The sequence below is a fragment of the Scylla paramamosain genome, chromosome 12 (genome assembly GCF_035594125.1).
Source record: "Scylla paramamosain isolate STU-SP2022 chromosome 12, ASM3559412v1, whole genome shotgun sequence".
Lineage (NCBI taxonomy): Eukaryota > Metazoa > Arthropoda > Malacostraca > Decapoda > Portunidae > Scylla > Scylla paramamosain.
Window position 1 is genome coordinate 3600506 of NC_087162.1, and position 22403 is coordinate 3622908.

The 22403-nt window shown below is 42.8% G+C and overlaps 1 long non-coding RNA gene across 1 annotated transcript in view; it reads left to right on the plus strand.

The window, feature by feature from the left end:
• The window catches only part of LOC135105543 (uncharacterized), a 63374-nt gene that overhangs the window by 13666 nt on the left and 27305 nt on the right, over positions 1-22403 (plus strand). The gene's annotated exons all lie outside the window — the stretch shown is intronic.

Genomic DNA, 22403 nt, shown 5'->3' on the forward strand with positions numbered 1-22403 from the left:
CTCTCTCTCTCTCTCTCTCTCATGCACTATTGGGAAAGCTATTCAAAGTTGGTACCTGCTCAAACTTTCGGCTCCATTCACCCGAGTTCGTTGTTTAGGCGTTGGTTCATAACATACCTGTAGCGAGTGAGATAAGACGCATCGCTCGCAATTCATCATCATCATCAACATCATATACCGTCACCAGTACAGTTAATTAGTATATTGTGACTTTTATCGTTATCATTTATCATTGCCATCATTAATTACTGTACTGGTGATTTCATTATCGTTTTCACATTATGAGTAGTCTTAATTACTGTATTTTCCGTATCATTATTGCCATTCCTTATCATTATAATTCTTAGTTGTGTACTGCATGTATTACTATAATCATTTGTCATCTCATATCATTACCGCTGTAAATTATCTTATTATCCGCATCAGTAATATCATTATCATTACCCCATATCATTAGCGTTGTTAATTACCGTATTACCAATGGATGAGCATGACTGACACCAAACACATTCATTATTCCACTTGACATAAAAATCCATCAATTAAGTATATCCTCCCCACTTGCGGAGAGAGAGAGACTTGAGGCAGCCTGAACCATTGGTGTTACTCTAATAAATAAATACTTTCATACGCGATGCTCCGCCACGGCCAGTTATTACACTGGAACACAAAGCAAGGAATAGAAAAGTTGTAGGTGTCGATTTTATGTACGTTATTGATTGAAAGTATCTTAAGGAAAGTTGTTATTAGAGATTTGTTTAACGAAGGTACAGTTCAGATGCTTTCTACACTATTATTACGTAGGAATCCAAATAGAAATACGGAGAATGATAGATACTGCTCTTATTTATATTGATTATTGTAAGCACAGAAAGATTGTTATTAGAGCAGTTCATAACGAAGGCATAGTTCAGATCCGTATGTATTATTTGGCTAAGTACGAAATCTAAAATAGATGAATGGATTCAGTAATTAGGTAGTTAGTGCTCTAAAAGGAGATTAGACAAATTTATAGATGAGGATGATAGTGAAAATAGGTAGTTATGTTTCATAAAGGGACTGCCACGTGTACAGTAGGCGTGGCGGCTTCTTGCAGCTGCTTTTATTTTTTTTTATGTTCCTGCGATCTTAAATCTCTTTCGCTATTTCATTTTGAACGAACGAATCACGGAATGACCGATATCATTCACCACGCCTCTCGGTTTTCATCACACGCGTTGCTTTAATCGGTGACGTTTCATCATGACCCCTTTGTTGCAGTGACCTGAATCAATTAGTTAGTCAGTCATTGTGTCAGTCAATCGTTCCGACATCCAATATTGACAGAGTACTTGACTTCTCTCTAAAATATGTAGGGGGAAAAAAAAAGAAGCATGCACGATGAACATTTCAGAAAACGTCATAAACCGTAATATTAACTTCTGTATTTCTCGGTGAAGTAATAGTTCTTATAAGCAAGAAAAATTGATTTATCGTAATTGTCCTTCCTTAGCAAAACTTTGAGGAAACTGATTGACCACAGAAAATACTGAATCATGGGAGACAGGAAAGCCATGAAAGGAGAAAGAAAAAGAAGAAAATGAACGAGAAGAAGAAAAAGAAGAACAAAAAGCAAAGAAAATAGAAAAGAAGAAGAGGAGGAGGAGGAGGAGGAGGAGGAGGAGGACATATGAGTTAAAAAATAAAATGTAAGAAACAAAAAAACAAAAGAAAAATCGCTAAAAGAGAAAGAAACAATGAAAAAAATAGGAGGGGGAAACGAGAGAACACGGTGATAGCAGGAATAAGTAAAAGAGAAAGAAAGAAGAGGAGGAGATAAGAGCTGGAAGAGGAGGAAGGAAAAGTTAAAGAGGAAGCAATAAGTGAAAAGAAAACAAAAAGCTGGAAAGGGTTAAAAATGAACTGCTTGTAGAGAAAAAATAAGAGAAAATAAGAAAAAAGAAGGAAATTAATAAAAGGTAACGAAAGAATAGAAGAAACAGAAACAGATCGAAAGAAAGAGATGAAAAAAAGTGATTATACAAGATAGGGAAAATAAACAGAGGAAGGAAAGAAATATAAGCGAAGAGAAAACGAAGGAAGAAAACGAAGCAAAACATGAAAGAAAAAAAGAGTAGAATAAAAAAAACAAAGCGATTGTGGAGGATACATAAAGGAGAAAAGAAGAAATGAGAGAGGAGTGGAGGAGGAGAAGATAAAAAAAGAAATAAAAAAGGTCAAAGCGGAACAAGAGGGAGAAACAAAAAAAAAGATGGAAGAAGAAAAAAGGATAAGTCAGAGAGAAAAGTGGACAGAGGAGAAGAGGATAAGAGAGAAGATACGAGTACAGTGTCGCGCAGCATTGCCTGGCCTCGAGGGGAAGGGCGTGGCGCAAATCCAGTAAGATTTTTACCGCTTGCATTTTTCTTCTCAACACGTATTATTTCTGTCCACTCCTTCCTGCTGCAGTAAGTGAAATGTGTACATATCAAGGAAAGGTATACAACACCTTTGCAACTTTAATGTGGAAGCGTGCGGGTGCCGAAAAGGGTTTACAGAAAAATTTGAATCTTATCAAAACACACCATGACTGTTATTCTTGCCGTCTCTCGTGTATTATGTGAAATAGCTGCGGCAGGTGGAAGACGAGGACCAAAACGACGACGAGGATGAAAAGGAGGATGAGGACGAAGAGAAGGACCACAAACGAACACAAAGATAGAAAAAAAGCAGTAACAGCAGAATTGTTTATCCTTGCATGGCATTACACTATTTCATTCAGAGAGAGAGAGAGAGAGAGAGAGAGAGAGAGAGAGAGAGAGAGAGAGAGAGAGAGAGAGAGAGAGAGAGAGAGAGAGAGAGAGAGAGAGAGAGAGACGTATCACAGTAAAAGTGAAGGCTTTTCCCCACCAACTGTTCCCTTCGACCGGGCTGATACGAGGTGAAGGAAAGCCATGCAGTGAGGAAAATTTCTACTGAAGGAGGAGGAAGAGGAGAAGGAGTAAGGGAGAGTTGAAGAACGTGTTGTCTGGCCGAAAGGAGAAAGAACACCCGGGGACAGCAATAAAGTGCCCCCACCAAACCACCTGGGTCGTGTAGCACGTTCTCGGCACCAGTAAGTTGATGGCAGAGCGCGGAGGGAGTGAGCGGCGTCGTGGTGCATCAGGCCGCCTGCTGGAAAGCCTGCATCCTCTCTTGTGACAGTAGTTACCAAGTATTTCCAGGTGACAGTCTGTGTGACCTTGAAAGATGATAATACCACGAGCTACGTTTTAGAGCGAAGGTTGTCAGCAGCAGAAGGGACAACGGAACGTGATTCACATGATGGATAGACAAACAGGTACACACACGCACACAGACATACTCCCATACCCTCATGCATCCACACACACACACACACACACACACACACACACACACACACACACACACACACACACACACACACACACACACACACACACACACACACGACTAAATAATATAAACACTGGACGCGAAATAGAAAGCATCATGATGGAGGATCGAACGTCAACACTCGTCAGCTCTTTTCATGTGCTGGAGTGTGTCATGTCCGCGACGAGGAGCTGAAAAACACCCCGGAGTGTCAGTGGGAGTGTGTCGCTTTCAATGTGCTCAGTTTTAATTCCACCAGTTGAGAGGTGGACGCCAGAAATCCCGTGGACTGCACAACACTGGATATCACTCAGAAGTGAATAGCGCGCCGCCTTAAGCTGGACGGAGCCAAAGGTCCATGTTGGCCACGTCGACAAAGATACAATAAAGAGAAAAGAACAATGGTGCGGTCAGACTAAAGGGTAAGACTCGGTGGCTTTTAGCGGAACATTTTGTCCGCCGCCACGTTGGCTGCTCTCCTCTCCTACTGCAAAGAGTAAGACTAAAATAACAGCTAGGAAAACACATTTAACTAAAAGGCAACGCGGCAGTATTACCTCCGCCTTGCCAATTAATACCTGCACTTTTTTTCCGTGCAACAGCTTCCAGACTTAAGGCGGAACGAGGCTCTACCGTGCATGGCGAGACTGCAGACTTGTTGGCAAAAGAAGTGGTGAAGCTTAAGATCTTGGAGCTGTCTTAGCGTCTTAGGCCCGCCGACCACAGCATGTTTTAAAAGCTTAGCGAAGGAGCGGAGTGAAGTGAGGCGAACTCTTTCTTGTTTATGTTTCAGCTGACCTTTGCTGGAAGGACTGTGGCAAACATACAACGGTTTACTCTAATTTGAAGCGAAACCCTTGGGGAGTTTTCATGCATAGATATTGCTCTTCCATAAGTAAATGATGTAATAATGCCTGCATAGAAACAAATTGGCTTAAAGTTGTAGAGATGGAAACAATTGTAGTGATGTTGGTGTGTGGTAATACAAGTTTTAGATGAGAGAGAGAGAGAGAGAGAGAGAGAGAGAGAGAGAGAGAGAGAGAGAGAGAGAGAGAGAGAGAGAGAGAGAGAGAGAGAGAGAGAGAGAGAGGAGTCTTACCAGTTGTAATAGTTGTAAATAAGAAACTAATCTGGCGGCTAATAAATATAGGGAAATTTTACAAAAAGTGAGAAACAAAATGTGAAAGAGTGTGCCTTGGTATGACTGGTGACGCTACACAAAAAGGAGCGCCGGGCAGTGGACGCCCTGCAGCAGTTAGCAGACAAAGTGCGTAGACAGAGAAATCAAATCAGTGAATCAGAAGGGGACCATATAATGCTGGCATACAGTTTAGAGACCGTGCTACAACCAAAACCGAAGATATCATATTGTTTTGTCTAACTGTATTATCATTACCATTATCATCGCCACTAGCATTATTGGTATTATTATTGTTGTCATCATCACCAGGATAAACAGCTGCCATCATTATTTACATTACAGAAATTAGCACACAACATATACACGCACTGTACACAAATACTATTGTCATAAAAAGCAGTATTACATGGACGAGCTCATCAGTCACAGTTCAGTGAGTCAGTAATCACAACAATGAATTACATCGTTTCTTTGGCGGCTGGCAAAGCGCGGCGGGGTGAGTGTCCTGCCCTGTGCCTGTGTCTTCCTTGGCCCCAACACTCAGACACACACCTCCCCACTAACCACTCACGAATACCCCTTCCATTCCCATTTTGCCCCGCCCACCACCTATATTTCAAGATCGACACAATACACGCCGGCATTCTGTCTTTGAAAGTGTAACAAATTCCAGGAAAACGAACAGGATGGTGCTATTATTTTATTTTTTCCTCTTTCCGCGTGTCGAGGTCAGCATTAATTCCGTCCTCTGCACAACCCCTGGAAGCATGGAGCAATCGTGGACTCTCATGCTGTAAACATGATTTACTGATTTACTGATGGTTATGATTTTTATGTTGGCTTTCTCTATAAAATATTATGGAATTTCAACCTAAAATTCATATTCCACGAAATCAGAAATGCGTCCTGTATATCATTAATTAAAAATGGCTAGATTTTCATCCACGTTACCACTTGAAGAGTATGTTGTATCATAATATGTTCTCATGCACACGGCTTCCAAAATCCTGAGTTTAGGGATCAAATTAAAACCTCCTAACATACCATCTTAAGATCGGATGTTAGTTGGTGTAGAAATCAAATGAAAAACTACAAATATACTGTCCACACCCATCGGATCATGTATTAGTTAAAATTAGACAAACGGGAACATGGAAAACGTGGCAGCGCTGATGCAGGAATAACATATGAACATTCCCATACGTCTTGACTACAGATCCTCCTCAGAGAGAGAGAGAGAGAGAGAGAGAGAGAGAGAGAGAGAGAGAGAGAGAGAGAGAGAGAGGAAAACGTGTCGTAAAACCGTGAGGGAATGTATGGTACTCTGGCTTCAGGCTTTCCCTATCCACCTTTCCTGCTTCCAGATATTCTACAACTCACAGTATTCACACTAAGCCTCCGTTCCTCACGCTGCGAGCCTTGTTGGTTTCTGAGTTAGAGAAGATGCGCAGCGGGGCAACCCAAGTGCTGTATTTAAAGCTCTCGTTTGTCCGCCACAACCCAAGTCGTTTCCTTCCCAGCGGCCAGCAAAGGAGTTAACCTGAGCCCGCCCAGTAAGGCCTTCACAGCGACCCCCGACCACGCCCACCAACACCTCCCGTGCCGCCGCTCAGCTCAGCAGTCGCCACTCACCACACACTCTCCGTCACCCCGCTGCCACTTTAGTACTCGCCCTCACCGTCACGATCCCATTATTGACTGTATGGCTTCTGAACCGCTTTGCCTCTTACAACTTTTCCTCGCCCTTTTGATCCACCCGGACCTCGGTGTTGTCGTATCGGATCGTCTTGCTTGCCAGGGTGTCGGATCAATACGTCCCGTGCAAGAAGTAATCCCGTAGGCTCGTTATGTGTAATATTTCATTGTTCTTTCCCTGTGGTTATGAGTGTGACAATGAGCCTCGCCTCTCACCACGTCGTCATTCCCTTAAGTGATGTGACACGATTTTTGTTCCTCGTTCCCTGTCATTCTTTCTTGGGATGTGTAGCGTCTCTTACTTTACGAGGTGTGGAAAGTGGTGTTACGTGTGTGTGTGTGTGTGTGTGTGTGTGTGTGTGTGTGTGTGTGTGTGTGTGTGTGTGTGTGTGTGTGTGTGCGCCGCTGGGGATTTTCAGAAGTATACTAGTATATACATATTTTTTTCAATTTACTCTAGTGATGGTGCGCGAGTCTAAAAATAATAGTCATGTTTATTTGCAGTCCTCCTTTTGTCAGATGGACATCACCACTTCAGTACAGAGGTCAACAGAAGGTAAACGGTGATGTCGTGTGTGTGTGTGTGTGTGTGTGTGTGTGTGTGTGTGTGTGTGTGTGTGTGTGTGTGTGTGTGTGTCCGCGAGGTAACGTAGCACTTAATACGCACATTTAGTGTTTGCACATCCATCACGAATCCATAAACGTTTACCTGTTCCCAACTCTCTCTCTCTCTCTCTCTCTCTCTCTCTCTCTCTCTCTCTCTCTCTCTCTCTCTCTCTCTCTCTCTCTCTCTCTCTCTCTCTCTCTCTCTCTCTCTCTCTCTAACCCACACCACGCAAAACCTCAAGATAAACAAACCTAAGGATGCACACTTAGTTTTCCTTTGCATCACCAGCCCCCGTGACGTCAACAGACCTGAGCCCCTGGACACCTCACCTCACCTCACCACCTCACCTCACCTCACCTGACGACCTCATCAACTCACCCACACACGATATACGATCCCTCGAGAGCCAGCGGTAGAAGTGACCGAGAGAGAGAGAGAGAGAGAGAGAGAGAGAGAGAGAGAGAGAGAGAGAGAGAGAGAGAGAGAGAGTGGACTGATTGGCTGGCTGCATGACTGACATTGACTCGCTGACGCTGACTGACGGACGGCTGACGTGGAGGAGCGGTGGGTGGTTCGCGCCTCCACTTTACAACCACCGACACCCACACCACTCCACCCGAACCTCCATAAATTCTCCTCCTCCCAGCGTGACCATAAATCCCACGGAGTAATTCTCGTCATGCCTTGTTATCAGTTCCCTCCACTACTCCTCCTCTTCCTTCTCCTCCTCCTCCACCTCCTTCTCCACCTCCTCTTCCTCCTCCTGCTCGCATCGTTCGTCTTCTCCTTCGTCGTTTCTTCTCTTCTTCCTTTTCTTCCTCCGTTATTTTTTTGTCTCCTACATCTTCGTTTCCTCGTATTGTTTCTTCCTCCATCTTCATTTGCTCGTATCCTCCTCCTCCTTCTTTTCCCTCGTTTCTTTTTCTCCTTCGTTTCCCTCGTCTCTTCGTCTCTCCTCCTCCTTTACCTTTTTTCCTTTCTCTTTCCCCTTACCCTTCGTCTCCTCATTTTTTCCTCAATTTCTTCACCTTTCGCTTTATTATTTATCTTTGCCCTCGCTCATCATCTCCATTGTACCAGCTTCATTCCCTCCTTTCCACCTTAGTTCTCCTCGCTCCATCCATCCCCTCCCTCTTACCGCGTCTTCCTTTTTCCGTACATATATTACATACTCCTCGCCTTCACTTTATCAACACTTCATCAGCAGTACCTGGCAAACTCGCTGCTTCTCTGCTCTGCTTGTATTCTCTCCAGTACTCAACACACACACAATATTCTCCACATCCTTGCCACCTTTTTCTTCATTCCCTAAAGCCCCCTTCCAGATTCTGTTCCTTCACTCAGTACTCCTGCATTTCCTGTTCCCGCTTTTTCGCGCTCTCCCCCTGCACTATCCTCGCAGAACCCTTACGTAAATCAGAAAGAAAAATTGCATGAAGTAATAGGGAGGAGCTGGGACTGAGAGGCACTTAAGTTAACAAGATTATCGTTTCCCTCAGCCGGAAAGGTACGCAAATGTAAGGTTAAGAGTGCGAGCAAAGATGTGGGAGAGAGAGTAGTGGGGTGTGGTGAGAGAGAGAGAGAGAGAGAGAGAGAGAGAGAGAGAGAGAGAGAGAGAGAGAGAGAGAGGGAAAATAAGTCAAAATACAAATGATGAAGCAGATCTCTAGGGAGTCTCGCCGCCAGCAGAGTTATATAAAAGTTATCCCATCAACCGGAACGGCAGAAGTGGACCGGCGAGGCATTACGACAACGTGAATGAGAAAACTTAGAAAAATAAAGTAAAAGACACTTAAAAGCTCGTATAAAAGGATCACTGAAGAAGCTGCAATTATTTTTTCTCTTTTTTACTCTGTTTCAGCAACGAAATCCTCAATATATATATGTTTAAAGAATCACGTGTACTGTACAAAATACCTGAGACTTTCCTGTCACTGAGATTTGTTTTTTTTTTTTTTTAGCCGTATATGAACGAGTACAAACGTTAAAGCAAGGAATGAGTTAGTAGTCATGCAAGTTGGTGAAATCCTGTGCATGTCTGTCTGCAATAGCTCTGCGTTGCGTGTTTTTATGGGCACTGCTTGAGGTAATCCGGAGAGATTTTCGCAGACTTCTACTAAAGCGCTTTCAGCAAAACCAGGTTGTCAGGACGTCTCTCGGCACACCACCAGCAGGCTAACGCAGCGTCCTCAGTTAATAAATGCACTACCAGAATGTTAAGGTCATCAGTATACTATAACTATTTTGCTCACCAATAGATGACTAGAACATCTTAAGATCCCTCATAGAATATACAAGAACGTCTTAAGCTCACCAGTAGACTACCAGGACGTGTTAAGCTCACCAGTACAATACCAGAACCTCTTCAGCTTACTACAGAATTACCATAACACCATTAACGTAACAGTATAACACCATAATGTCTTTAGGCAAACCACGAAACTAGCAGAAAGTCTTTATTGAATCAGTTCACTACCAGAACGTTTTCAGCTACTCGTATCAGACTACCAAACTACCAGACTATTAAAATATTTTCAACTGAAGCGCTCTGAGCAAAACCAAGCCACCAGAAGGTCTTTTATCGAATCACCGGAGGACCAGAACATCTTTATCAAATAACAAGTCTACCGGAGCGTTTTCTGCAAGCTAGTAAACTAATACAGTCTTCAAAGCGTCCTCAGCAAGCCAATACGCGACCAAAGCGCCTTAAGCAGAGAGAACTTAAGTCAAGACAGAGAAGGAAGAGAGCGTAAGATCTCGATACACCCTCTGACCTATCCTTGGGGACTCTTTAACTCTTAACTTAATACTGACTGAAGCGAAAGTGAAAGATGCAGTAGCGGCCTGAACCATCGCCTTGATCCTCCCAGCATTGAAGAGGATCGAACGAAGGAATGAAAGAAGAAACAACGTTGACTTTAAAGAAACTAAGCAAAAAGGAATAGCTGGGAGGAGATCGGTAAGAAGCAGATCCCGAGAGAATATACTGGCGGGGTTGTTTTATTGGCCAGTCCTGCACTCGCCAGCGCTTGCCTCGCCTATTCCGTCCTCGCCCGGGGTAAGAGAGCCAGAGGGTGCCCGCCACCACGACAAGGAGCGAAGGACGCCTTGACAACAGGCTCAGCGGCGGCAGGTGGAGTTCCCTGCCCCGAACTGTTCACAAACCAGTTAAAGAAAAATGGCACCGCAGTGAGTGTGAGTTTTTCCTTTCTCTTTTCTACTTTTCTTTCTCCTTTCTTTCGTTTACTTCTTTTGTTGTTGAAACGCAGCGTGACTTCAAAGTAAAAGGTGTGTGTGTGTGTCAGAAAAGTTTCTTAGTAAAGGGTTATTAAATGCGACTTTTTTATTGTACTTTTTTTTCTAATTTTCTTTTTAGACGCGTGCAGGCTTTGTCTCATACGTATAAAAGCAATGGTTTCGTGTAAAAAGAAGTTCCAAACCGAAACCAAACCGACTCATTTGTGCAAAAAAAAAAAAAAAGAATGCTCTCAGAATTCTTTCCTTGTATTCTACGTTTGAAAAGAGTTCAAGTTGTAAAAGAAAGGAAAAAAAAATATTATATTGACCATTATAAAGTTCGGTGTGGTTCGTGTGGCGATGAAAAAAAAAGGTTATTTCACCTTCATACTATATAAAGAACCAGATGCAGAAAAAAAAATGGAAATATGAGTGCAAAACCTGGTTCAAGAGGTGGCTGGAATTGAGTTCGATTGGCGAAAGTGACACAGCGGACGAGCGAAGAAAGCCTTTATCTATTTTTCAGAGGTTTCTTGAGAGCCATCATGGGAGAGAGAGAGAGAGAGAGAGAGAGAGAGAGAGAGAGAGAGAGAGAGAGAGAGAGAGAGAGAGAGAGAGAGAGAGAGAGAGAGAGAGAGAGAGAGAGAGAGAGAGAGAGAGAGAGAGAGAGAGAGAGAGAGAGAGAGAGAGAGAGAGAGAGAGAGAGAGAGAAGGGGAATTCAAGAGAGGTGGTGTGTTGCTTTGTGGGTTAGTGTGTGTGTGTGTGTGTGTGTGTGTGTGTGTGGTGTAGGAGGGGATGAGACAGGTGGGAGGACAGTCACAGGTTAATTAATCTCCTCTATGGGAGGTGTTTTGTTCGTAGACATCGATTGATACGAGTGGGAACATCATTCATTCTCTCTCTCTCTCTCTCTCTCTCTCTCTCTCTCTCTCTCTCTCTCTCTCTCTCTCTCTCTCTCTCTCTCTCTCTCTCTCTCTCTCTCTCTCTCTCTCTCTCTCTCTCTCTCTCTCTCTCTCCGTCTCATTCCCACACGAATCACCAAGAGATTCAGACAATTAACACAAACACCGTGTCTCGGTATACCTTTATGTTCCTTTATGTTACCCAAGGAAAATACCCATAAAATGTCTTTCTAATTTTATAACAACGTGGCTTTCAACTCACCATAATACTTAACACGCATTGCAGTACGAGCAGCGGCGGCGGCGGCCTTGTTCAGCAGGTCTTTCTTTTGTCTTTTTCTGACCTCCTCCCTCTCTCACCGTTACTCTCCCTCTCTCTCTGAGGATCCCAGGGGAGGTTGGCTGAGGCAGCAGTTAAAAGTGAGTGTTGCTGAGTGTTTTTGTGTGTATATGTCTTTCTTGTTACGTGCACATTCAGACTCTCACACTAGGGAGAGAGAGAGAGAGAGAGAGAGAGAGAGAGAGAGAGAGAGAGAGAGAGAGAGAGAGAGAGAGAGAGAGAGAGAGAGAGAGAGAGAGGTAATATTATTTTTTCATGCACCTACTGGCGTCACTCATTGTCCTGAATGCCGTGATATTTACCTCATGACGAAACTTCTCTTCCTTATTCATGTCACTCTTATTGGCAGTCCTTTGGTTCCTTCTCCCTTCAGTCATGCCACTCCTACATCTCATTCTTTTATTAGTACCTTTCTGGAGTCCATTTAAAGGTCGCTTGGGTGTGTAACAGACTCACTTTTTCGTTTATCGTCGTCTGCGTGTGTTAGTGTTGGATATCCCGTGTTTGTTGGGTGGTGGCAGTGAGTGTTGTGTTACTTTCGGCTTATGTGGTTCAGAAAACGGTCAAGGTGAGAGAGGACTGGATTGGAACCCTTGAAAAAAAACAGAAAGGACAATCGACACTACTTCTCCTCCTCCTCCTCCTCCTCCTCCTCCTCCTCCTCCTCCTCCTCCTCCTCTTTCTCCTCCCCGCCAGATATCTTGGCTCAGCGAACTAGACCGTCGATGATTTATTTATCAGCCAGCTCTTATTTATCTTGTAAGTTCACGTTTTGAGACCCGCGTGGCCAGTACATGAATGTGCCCCAGTTGACACAAGGGCCATTCCTCCTGTAGTGATCTATTTCATGCATCACTTTACATTTTTTATATTTAGTATTTTGTAAGCGTCAATTCTCCCTCAAGGCTTCGTCACATATTCTGCGTGTTTTTTCTGTCTGTCTGCCTGTTTGTATGGCTGTCTGTCTGTCTGTCTGTCTGTCTGTCTGTCTGTCTGTCTGTCTGTCTGTCTGTCTGTCTGTCTCTCTCTCTCTCTCTCTCTCTCTCTCTCTCTCTCTCTCTCTCTCTCTCTCTCTCTCTCTCTCTCTCTCTCTCTCTCTCTCTCTCTCTCTCTCTCTCTCTCTCTCTCTCTCTCTCTCTCTCTCTCTCTCTCTCTCTCTCTGTGTGTGTTGTGTTGTGTTGTGTTGTGTTGTGTTGTGTGTGTGTGTGTGTGTGTGTGTGTGTGTGTGTGTGTGTGTGTGTGTGTGTGTGTGTGTGTGTGTGTGTGTGTGTGTGCGCTCTGGAAGAAATGGACTTAGGTAATGATGATGGCAATGACGATGGATGAACAGCATCGTGCATTTACCGCGCCTGGCAGTAAGTGTGTGTTTTTATTTTATTTTATTTTTCTTACCACTGACAATTTCATCCATTTAAAACACTGACTTATATAAATGAAAAAGAAGAAAGAAAACATAGCAACAGTTGACACGAAAGTGGAAAGAGAAAAACAAACATGTGAGAAATACAAAGAACTGATAAGAACACAGAGAGAGAGAGAGAGAGAGAGAGAGAGAGAGAGAGAGAGAGAGAGAGAGAGAGAGAGAGAGAGAGAGAGAAAGCATTATGTCCTTTCTATATATAATTCATCCACACACCCTCCCTTTTACCCTCCCACTCCCTCGTGCCCCCCTTCTACCCCAGCAGTCCACCACGTACTGCCCTTCCAATAACCCCCTTGCCTCCCTGTTTACCTTGGACTCCACCTACTCCCTCAAGGCAAAGCGTATCACATAGAGGTCGTGTCAGTGTTACTTGCTCATTTCCAACACGTTCACATCGTCAAGGGAGTTCCGGGGCACGCTTATACAAGGACGGAGGTGAACGATAATGACCGATGATATTTACCTGTCGTTACCTGCAAGTGTGTTAGGTTAATTTTAGGGACGCAAGGGAATGATGTTAAAGTGAAAAGCTGGTGAGTTTGTTTAGTCGGGTGTTTTTTTTTTTTTCGTGTGTTTATGTACTGTGGTTTTGGGAGTACATGCACCTACCTGGTCTCGTTTACCTGTCCCTAATTGCTGGCGGTTTTTGTGGCGGTTTTTTCGAACGTGAAATGAATCGTTGTTGTTGTTGTTGTTGATGGTGGTGGTGGTGGTAGTGGTGGGGGTGGTAATAGTGATGGTAGTAGTGGTGCGTTTTGAGAAGTTTCATGAAAAGTTGCTTGGTGTGTGTGTGTGTGTGTGTGTGTGTGTGTGTGTGTGTGTGTGTGTGTGTGTGTGTGTGTGTGCGGTTTCTTTGTGTGTGGCGTGTATTGCAAGCATTGAATGTGCCAGATAGAACTTGTGTGTGCAATCATGTATGCATATCTTCATTCACACCCTCTCCTTCCTCACCCGACACACGCACACACAAACACACACACACACACACACACACACACACACACACACACACACACACACACACACACACACACACACACACACACACACACACACACACACACACGTCTTATATCTCATCATCATCATCACCATCATCATCATCATCATCATCATCATCATCATCATCATTTTACTTATCAAAACTCCCTCACATTTCCTTCATCATCATTTTCTTCCCAACTTTTCCTCTTACCTCCCTTTCTTCTCACCGTCTTATCTTACCTTCCTTCCCTCCTCTTCCTCATTCACCTCCACGCATGTCTTGAAACTTCTTTTTTATCATCTTTATTCCCCTTTTTCCCCCTGTTCGTCATTTTCTTGCTTTCTACTCTCCTCCTCATCCACCTCCTACTCTGCCTCCTCCTCCTCCACCTGATCTCTGTTTGAAGCCTGACTCCACTCCCTTGTAGCAGCTTTAGAAAGGCAAACGGTCTCGGTGAATGAGCCCAAGAAATTCCATTAGTGTAGAGTGTTTGCTGGGGCGCGGCGAGGCGGGAAGCATTTTATTTGATATCAGGTCGGTGACTTCATGGAGACTAGGCAGTGACAGATGATGCTGGTGGTGGTGGTGGTGATGATGGTGATGATGGTGATGATGGTGGCGATGAGAGAGAGAGAGAGAGAGAGAGAGAGAGAGAGAGAGAGAGAGAGAGAGAGAGAGAGAGAGAGAGAGAGAGATTGTTAATTATTATTATTGTTATTATTATTATTATTATTATTATTATTATTATTATTATTATTATTATTATTATTATTATTATTATTATTATCTTGTTATTCTTATTATTATTCTTATTATTATTATTATTATTGTTGTTGTTGTTGTTGTTGTTGTTGTTGTTGTTGTTGTTGTTGTTGGTGTGCACATTGTTTCTTGTTTGCATTCATTGCTGTTGTTCCCCAAATTATTGTAATATGTTTTAGCTTAATCTTATCATTCATACTTTAATGTGTTTTTTCTGACTTCCTCATCTTGAATTTACTTTATTACTCGATATATTTTTGGCGTAATTTTCTTTTATTATTGTGTTTAATTTTTCTTTTTTTTACTCAAAAGCTACAAGTTTACAAAGGGCTACGTGTCACATAACGTTTATAATGTTTATTTGCAAGTTTAATGTGCAAGGACAAATGTAATAAAGTGTTAGAGTCAAAGTGAGAGAGAGAGAGAGAGAGAGAGAGAGAGAGAGAGAGAGAGAGAGAGAGAGAGAGAGAGAGAGAGAGAGAGAGAGAGAGAGAGAGAGAGAGAGAGAGAGAGAGAGAGACTTATCTTTGCTCTTAAGTATTCTTCAAGCCATTTTTGCATTTCTTCATACTTGACTTCCTACTAAATGTTACTTAACTTCACTCGCGTCGGAAAGATTTCAGCAGTCGCCTTTAGTAATATTTCGTTCTTATCAGTACTTTTCTTTATACTATACTTCCACGTGTCTGCCTGTGTGTGTGTGTGTGTGTGTGTGTGTGTGTGTGTGTGTGTGTGTGTGTGTGTGTGTGTGTGTGTGTGTGTGTGTGTGTGTTAGAATGCGACGAGTAACATAATAAGTAGGTAAAGAAATCATGATGGGTAGGGTAGGTTGGCAAACGTCCTCTAGTCAGCTGCAGTGTTGGAGTGTTGTCAACCCACAGCTCGCTTTCTGCTTAATATAGGCAAGACCCCACGGGACGCGCTCATCCCTTTGCTCACACACAGGCGCATTTTTCAGTCATCCTCTACTAGATCGAATTGATAGTTTTGCAAGTTATATGGCATTCGTTTGCTTTCAGGTGTCCATTTACTCTTTTTTTTACTTTTTTACTCCTTTCATCTCGCCTCTGTGTCCATCTCTCTGTGCCTTTGCCTTCTTTCTTCTCCCCTTCAACCTTTCGTCATCTATTCTTGCCTCTGTTGCTCCATTCCCCTTTCTCCTTTGTCATCTCTTCCGCGTGTTTCTTTTTCCTTTTTTTTTTTTTTTTGCTTTCGCTTTCTCATCCCCTCTCCCATCTCTCGCCTCTCCCTTCTCTATTTCACCTTTTTGTCGCCCTACATAACACTTCTACCAGTCTCCTTTATCTCCCTTTTTCCTGTCTTTTCTCTCCCGTATCATAGCTCTCCCTGTCTCCTTCTAACTAATCACTCCCTCCTTTACTTCACACTTATTTAACCATACATCACATTTCCTATTATCTCCCTTGTTCCCATTACTCCTCTTTCTGTCATCTCACGTGTCTAGTTTTCTTGTTCATTTTTTACTCCCAGCTATCACTCCTTCCTTCTACGTTCCACCGTTTTGTCACTGTATATTACACTGTAGTTTCTTGTACCTTTTCTCCTTCCTATCTTGCTTTACCTTCATTTTCACCCATCTTCATTCATCCCTGTGTTTCCTCTCTCTCACTACACACCTTCCTTTCCTTTCCTTGCAAACCCACTCAGGCACTCGTATTGGCCAAGAATTTTATAGTATTAACACCTGCAGGTCTCAGGTTTTAATTCCTCGGGCCAGGTGGTGCCCAAGACAAGGAGGGGCGGACCGGAGTAGGATGTAGGGTAAAGGAAACTAAAGGCGGGGAATATTAGGGGCGTTGGGGCAGGTCCATATTTTGCGTTGGTTTCTGCTTTCTGCCTTCTGGGAACCTGCTGTGGCCTTGTTTCGTCCTTGCCGGCTCAACATGTTTGGTTCTTGGTATGGTTTTTTGGTTATAGCTGCTCCCTGACTGCAATTCTGTGAGGCAGGTGTGTTTTTTTCTTTTTTTCCTTTTTTTCGACTTCTCTATTTTTTTTTCTTTCTGTCTCTTTCTCTCCTTCCGTCTTTAGGTTTACACTGTCTCCATTAATCATTTCTTTTTTTATTTTGTATGTACACATTTTTTTTTATTTCTAATTCTTCTTTTCTCTTCTTTTCATATTGTATAATCTCTCCTCCACACTTTTTTAGTTGTTTTTCTCTTTATTCTTGTCTGTTCTCTCTTCCGTACAGTGATCCCTCCACTCTGTTTCTCGTTCTTTGTCCTTTCTTTTCTCTCTTTCTTCCCCTTTCCATTTATTTTCTCTCCATTTCTTAAGATTCTTTTTTTTAATTTCCTTTTCTTCCCTCCCTCTTCCTCAAGGGACATTCCTTCCCCACTTCTCTATTGTTCCTTCATATTATTTTCTTCTCCCCTTCCTTACTCTTTTTTCAAATTCTTCCACTTTCTTCACTCATGATTTCTCCACAGTACTTTCTTTTCTCCCCTCCTTCCCCTTTCAAAATTTTCAACCACAGTTCTTCCTTTTTCCTTTTCCACATCTCCCTTTCCAGCCTTCTTCCGCAATCTCATCTTTTTCCATCCCTTCTCCCTTTACAATTCTTCTTTTACAGTTGCTCCTTTTTTTCTTTCTCTCCCTTCGTTTTTTCTTTCCCTCTCCCTTTTTCTCTCTCCTCTCCCTTTCTTACCTCTTTCCTCCCCAGCTATTTGGACTTTCCCATCCCTTTCTTCGCCTTCTCTAACCCCGAACTGCCGCCTTGCCTCGCCTCGCTTCACTGTTACCCCGTCCATCCCCCACCTCCTTAGGAACCACCTTTCTTCTGGCGTAAGTTAGCGGATTTCGATACTTCATGGGCAGTTAGAGTTAATACAAGGTAATATTGGTCTTAAGTTAACCCAATATTCGGATAAAATCGTTTAGAATTAGCGCACTTTCCGTAAAATGTGCGGCCACCACCACCACTACTACCCCGGTGCCCACCTCCCATTGTCCCTATATATCCATGCGCGCTCTCCATCTTGCGCTAAAGTGTTGTTAATTAAGCCTTTATTGGGAGCAGGTCGTTCCGGTTGAATTTCCAAAACGGCGCTCGAAGGTCCCGCTTTATGAGTTCAAATTATGTTTACCGGAAAATATTGTCAATTCGCTTCTGCTTCCACGCAAATTAAACTAACCTTCCTTCCTTCCTTCCTTCCTTCCTTCCTTCCCTCCCTCGCTTTCTGTTTTCTTCTCTTTGTTTTCCTCTTTCTTCTCCTCGAGTGTTTGTTTCTTCGCTTGTTCCTTTCTTTCGTTCTTCGTTCTCTCTTTCATTACTTTTTTTTTCTTGTGGATTTTGTTTTCTCTCTTTTACATTCTTTTTTCCTTCTTTTCAATTCTTTCAACTTCTCGTCTGTCCTTTTCTCTTCTTTTCCCCTTATGATTGTTCATCTTTTCTCCTCCTTCTCCTCCTCCTCCTCCTCCTCTTCCTCTTCCTCTTCCTCTTCCTCCTCCTCCTCCTCCTCCTCCTCCTCCTCCTCCTCCTCCTCCTCCTCCTCCTCCTCCTCCTCCTCCTCCTCCTCCTCCTCCTCCTCCTTTTGTGGACGAGTTCCGTCTCGCAGGAGAAGGCATTGTCTGCCTGGAGTCTCCCTAGGTGACATCACTGCTGCCATCGAGGACACGACGAAGAACGTCAATAACAACACACTCTATGTCATCCACACAGGCACAAATGACCTCCAGTGGACCCGATCAGAAGAACTGATGACGAAATACAAGCAAATGGTTCACCGGCATAATACTAAATCAAACATTATTATCATTTCAGGCATTCTCCCGAGGATAAACGTGGACACATGGTTTTACAAGATTGCCTTCAGTACTAATAACAAATTAAAAACTCTCTGCCGACAGGAAAACGTAGAGTTTCTCAACATGCTGAACGATTTATGTAATGAACATAAACTCTTCCAGATAGATGGTCTTCACCTGAATGCAGTGGCAGCAGCCAGGTTAGGCAGACTAATCCATGAAAAAATTTGCTTTCACGGATCAAAAAACGCGTGAACAGCTGGACCAGGCTCAACAAGATTAGAGTCTGTTTATTTCAATGTCCGTAGTTTACGAAATAAATTCAGTGAGTGCAGGCTCTTATTTATCTTGAAGATTACGACATAAACGGCGTCACGGAAACGTGTATAAATTCATCAAGCCGAGATTACCTTGCCGAGTACTCACTACCTGGCTACACCATTTTTAGCTGCTAGAGAACTCACCGTACAGGAAGCGGTGTATTGTTTACATAAAGAGTAACCTTTGACTTCGTTTCCTGTCCACCTCAAGCGTTTCTAACATAGACGTCACTTTCATTCAGATAGAAAGTAAATCTTGTAAAGTAACATTAGGTCTCGTGTTATCGTCCTCCAGCCCAGGCACCCATTGCAGGCGAAAAACTGTAATATCTAATCGCGGACATTTGCTGCACACATAATTCCATGATTACAGGGGACTTAAGTCTTCCAATCGAAAGGTGGGGCGAAGCATTGACTGCTCACGCAGGCCAGCAGCTCCACAAAAGCATGCTAGAAAGCTCCCTCCACCAACACATCATGCGTCCGACGGGAAGTAACAATATCCTACATATATATGTATTATTTTTTATAACACCTGATGAAGATTCAGGAAAAGTCGTAAGAGTTGGGATCAGAATTTAGTTCCAGCGATCATCGACAAAGCTAAAGTAAGCGAGAATGAAGAAAGAGTGCCAGACTATCAGCGTGCTAACTTTTAAAGACTTTTCATGCAGCTTGCATCCATAGACTGAAATGAACTGCTAGGAACACCAGACACTAACAAAACATGGGAAGTGTTCGCTAAAAAATAAATGAAACCGCGAATTTGTGTGTACCACTACGTAATAAATGGAAAATAATGAACACCAAACCGAAATGGTGGAGTAATGAAATTAAATGTTGTCTTTTAGCTAAGAAAAAAGCGTACCACAAATATCAATTAACACAAAATAATAATTACAAATTAGAGCTCGACAAATTGTATAGAAAAACTAAAAAACAAATACAGCAAAAAAATTTTAAGCTCAGATCGCAAACGTGTGTAAATCAAAACCCCAAAGAATTTTCACAGCTATGTGAAAAACCAAAAGAGTTTTAACATCAGCAGTTGGTCCACGAATAACAGAAAATGGAAAACAAATAGAAAAAAAAGTCGACATGGCGAACACTCTGAACGATTACTTTTCTTAAGTTTTCACGACTGAAGATGTTCAGGGTAGCCTGCTGACCCCCCGCGCCTCAGACAAATGGCACTCAATTTTCTTTTAGAGAGAGCGATATTATTATTAATGTGTTTATTTACTGATAGACGTATAAAGTTTACCATAAGATGAATAGTAGAGCTTCCTTTCATCCTTTCCTATAAAAATTCCATGTCAGTTTTCCCGTACTGCATGGTACTTTTCCCAACTATTTCCTTACTAACGCAAGCTGGAGGGAGTACTGGGTGGAAAGGAGTCTTCTACTGTACTGTTTTCTCTCTCCCTCTCGTAGTTAGTTAAAAGTTGCCAAACAGCCTGTATTTCCAGCTTCCTATGACTTGAATTCCTTCAAGAGGGAGGTTTCAAGACACTTATCCTTCAATTTTTGACTACCGCTTTGGACCCTTTTATGGGACTGGCATTTCAGTGGACATTTTTATTTTTTTTTATTGGATTTTTGTTGCCCTTGGCCAGTGTCTCTCCTGCATGAAAGAAAAAGAACCGAAAAGTCTGTTGCTGTTTGGTTTTCCTTTGTATTCCTCCTCCTCCTCCTCCTCCTCCTCCTCCTCCTCCTCCTCCTCCTCCTCCTCCTCCTCCTCCTCCTCCTCCTCCTCCTCCTCCTCCTCCTCCTCCTCTCTCTCTCTCTCTCTCTCTCTCTCTCTCTCTCTCTCTCTCTCTCTCTCTCTCTCTCTCTCTCTCTCTCTCTCTCTCTCTCTCTCTCTCTCTCTCTCTCTCTCTCTCTCTCTCTCTCTCTCTCTCTCTCTCTCACATACACACACACACACACACACACACACACACACACACACACACACACACACACACACACACACACACACACACACACACACACACTACCTTGTGCCGCAAATAAACTTTCTATTTACAAGACGCTCACCTCATTGTATGTAGTTCTTAAGATTATACCTGCCTCAATAGAAGACAGAATAGAGGAGTTGATTGGTTGAGTGATAGATAAATGGTTGGATGGACAGGTTCAAGGAGAGGAACAGGAGGCCACGGGAAGTAAAAAAGGGAGTGAGAACAAAGGATAAAGGGACAGTTAAATGGGTGTGTGTTGATGTCTTAATTCATACACCTTGCTGCTCCCTACCTTTCTCAAACAATTTTATTTTCCCTCCTCTTCCTCTTTCTTCATCCTCCTCCTCCTCCTCCTCCTCCTCCTCTACCACCCACTTCCACAACTATCAAGTCTTCAACGTGTACTACTTTCGGCCTGTCCTCCCCACACCTGTCCCGTCTCTATCTTCCCACACCTCCTAACCTTAATTTCATCTCCGTCAGTCTTGCCGCGACGCCGCCAGCCTCACGTGAGACTATCAGTTTGAGGCAGAAGTGTTTGTGTATCATGACTCAGTTCTTTACGTGATTATGAAAGCGTTTTACTTCTTCTGCTAACTGATGATATATACTAGAAAAAAAAAAGTCATAACATTCTTACAACTGTATAAGGATACTTTAATTAATGGGAAAATGTTAAGCTTGTGTATAAATTATTAGGCTTTTATACGATGTTTGTTTATAATTAAGTCAGATGTTTTGTTAACGTTTGTTGTATTCTTTATTTGTCTTTTCCTTTGCAATTGATTTTTGGTCTGTTTACATTTCTGTATTTCGTTAAACATGTTCTTCTCTTTATTTATTTGGGTGAAAGACATGTGAGAAGGATTGAGAGGAAAGGAGAGAGAGCAGGAGAAAGATAAAGACATGAAAGGGAACAAGAAAAGAGAGGAGCGGATAATTGGAGGGTAGGAGAGTGAGGTAGATAACAGAGAGAAAAAAAAAATGACAAAAGGAAGAGTGAGAATAGTGTGGCTAGAATAAAGACGAAGACTTGAAAGGGAAGAAGAAAGATATAAACTGAAAATAGGAGGATAGGAGAGTGAGGTGGATCATAGAATGAAAAAAAATATATAGAAGAGTGAATAAAAAATTGAGATTGTCTGAACCAGAGGAACAGACTGATCACGCAGACGAATACTCGTACACAGACAGACAGAGGAACACCCAGACAAAGAGACAAGAGAACAAACAGGTGATGATAAGCAGACAACCGAATGTACACAAATAAAATTAGCATATTTATTTCAAGGGATTTGCTCAGCATCTAGAAAATAAATAATATAATAAACTATACCAGGAACGTATGTGTGTGTGTGTGTGTGTGTGTGTGTGTGTGTGTGTGTGTGTGTGTGTGTGTGTGTGTCTTGAAAGAATAAAAACCATGTATATATAGAACAATGTCACTCTTCCTTGTCTTCTCTTCCCCCAATTCTTACTCCCTTCCCTCCTTTCATCCTCTTCCCCTCCCTTCCCCTCCTCCTCCTCCTCTTCCCTTCCCCCCTCCCTCCTCCCGCCCCTCCCTCTCTAATCTCGCTTCCCTTTCCCCTCCAGAGTCACCGATGGCAAGCCTCTCTCTCTCTCTCTCTCTCTCTCTCTCTCTCTCTCTCTCTCTCTCTCTCTCTCTCTCTCTCTCTCTCTCTCTCTCTCTCTCTCTCTCTCTCTCACACACACACACACACACACACACACACACACACACACACACACACACACACACACACACACTATTAAAATTTGATGGCTTGCAAAGAAAACGATTGGTGTATTGAGCACTAGCCTTATTAAAGAGGAAATAACCTACGCACGCACACACACACACACACACACACACACACACACAC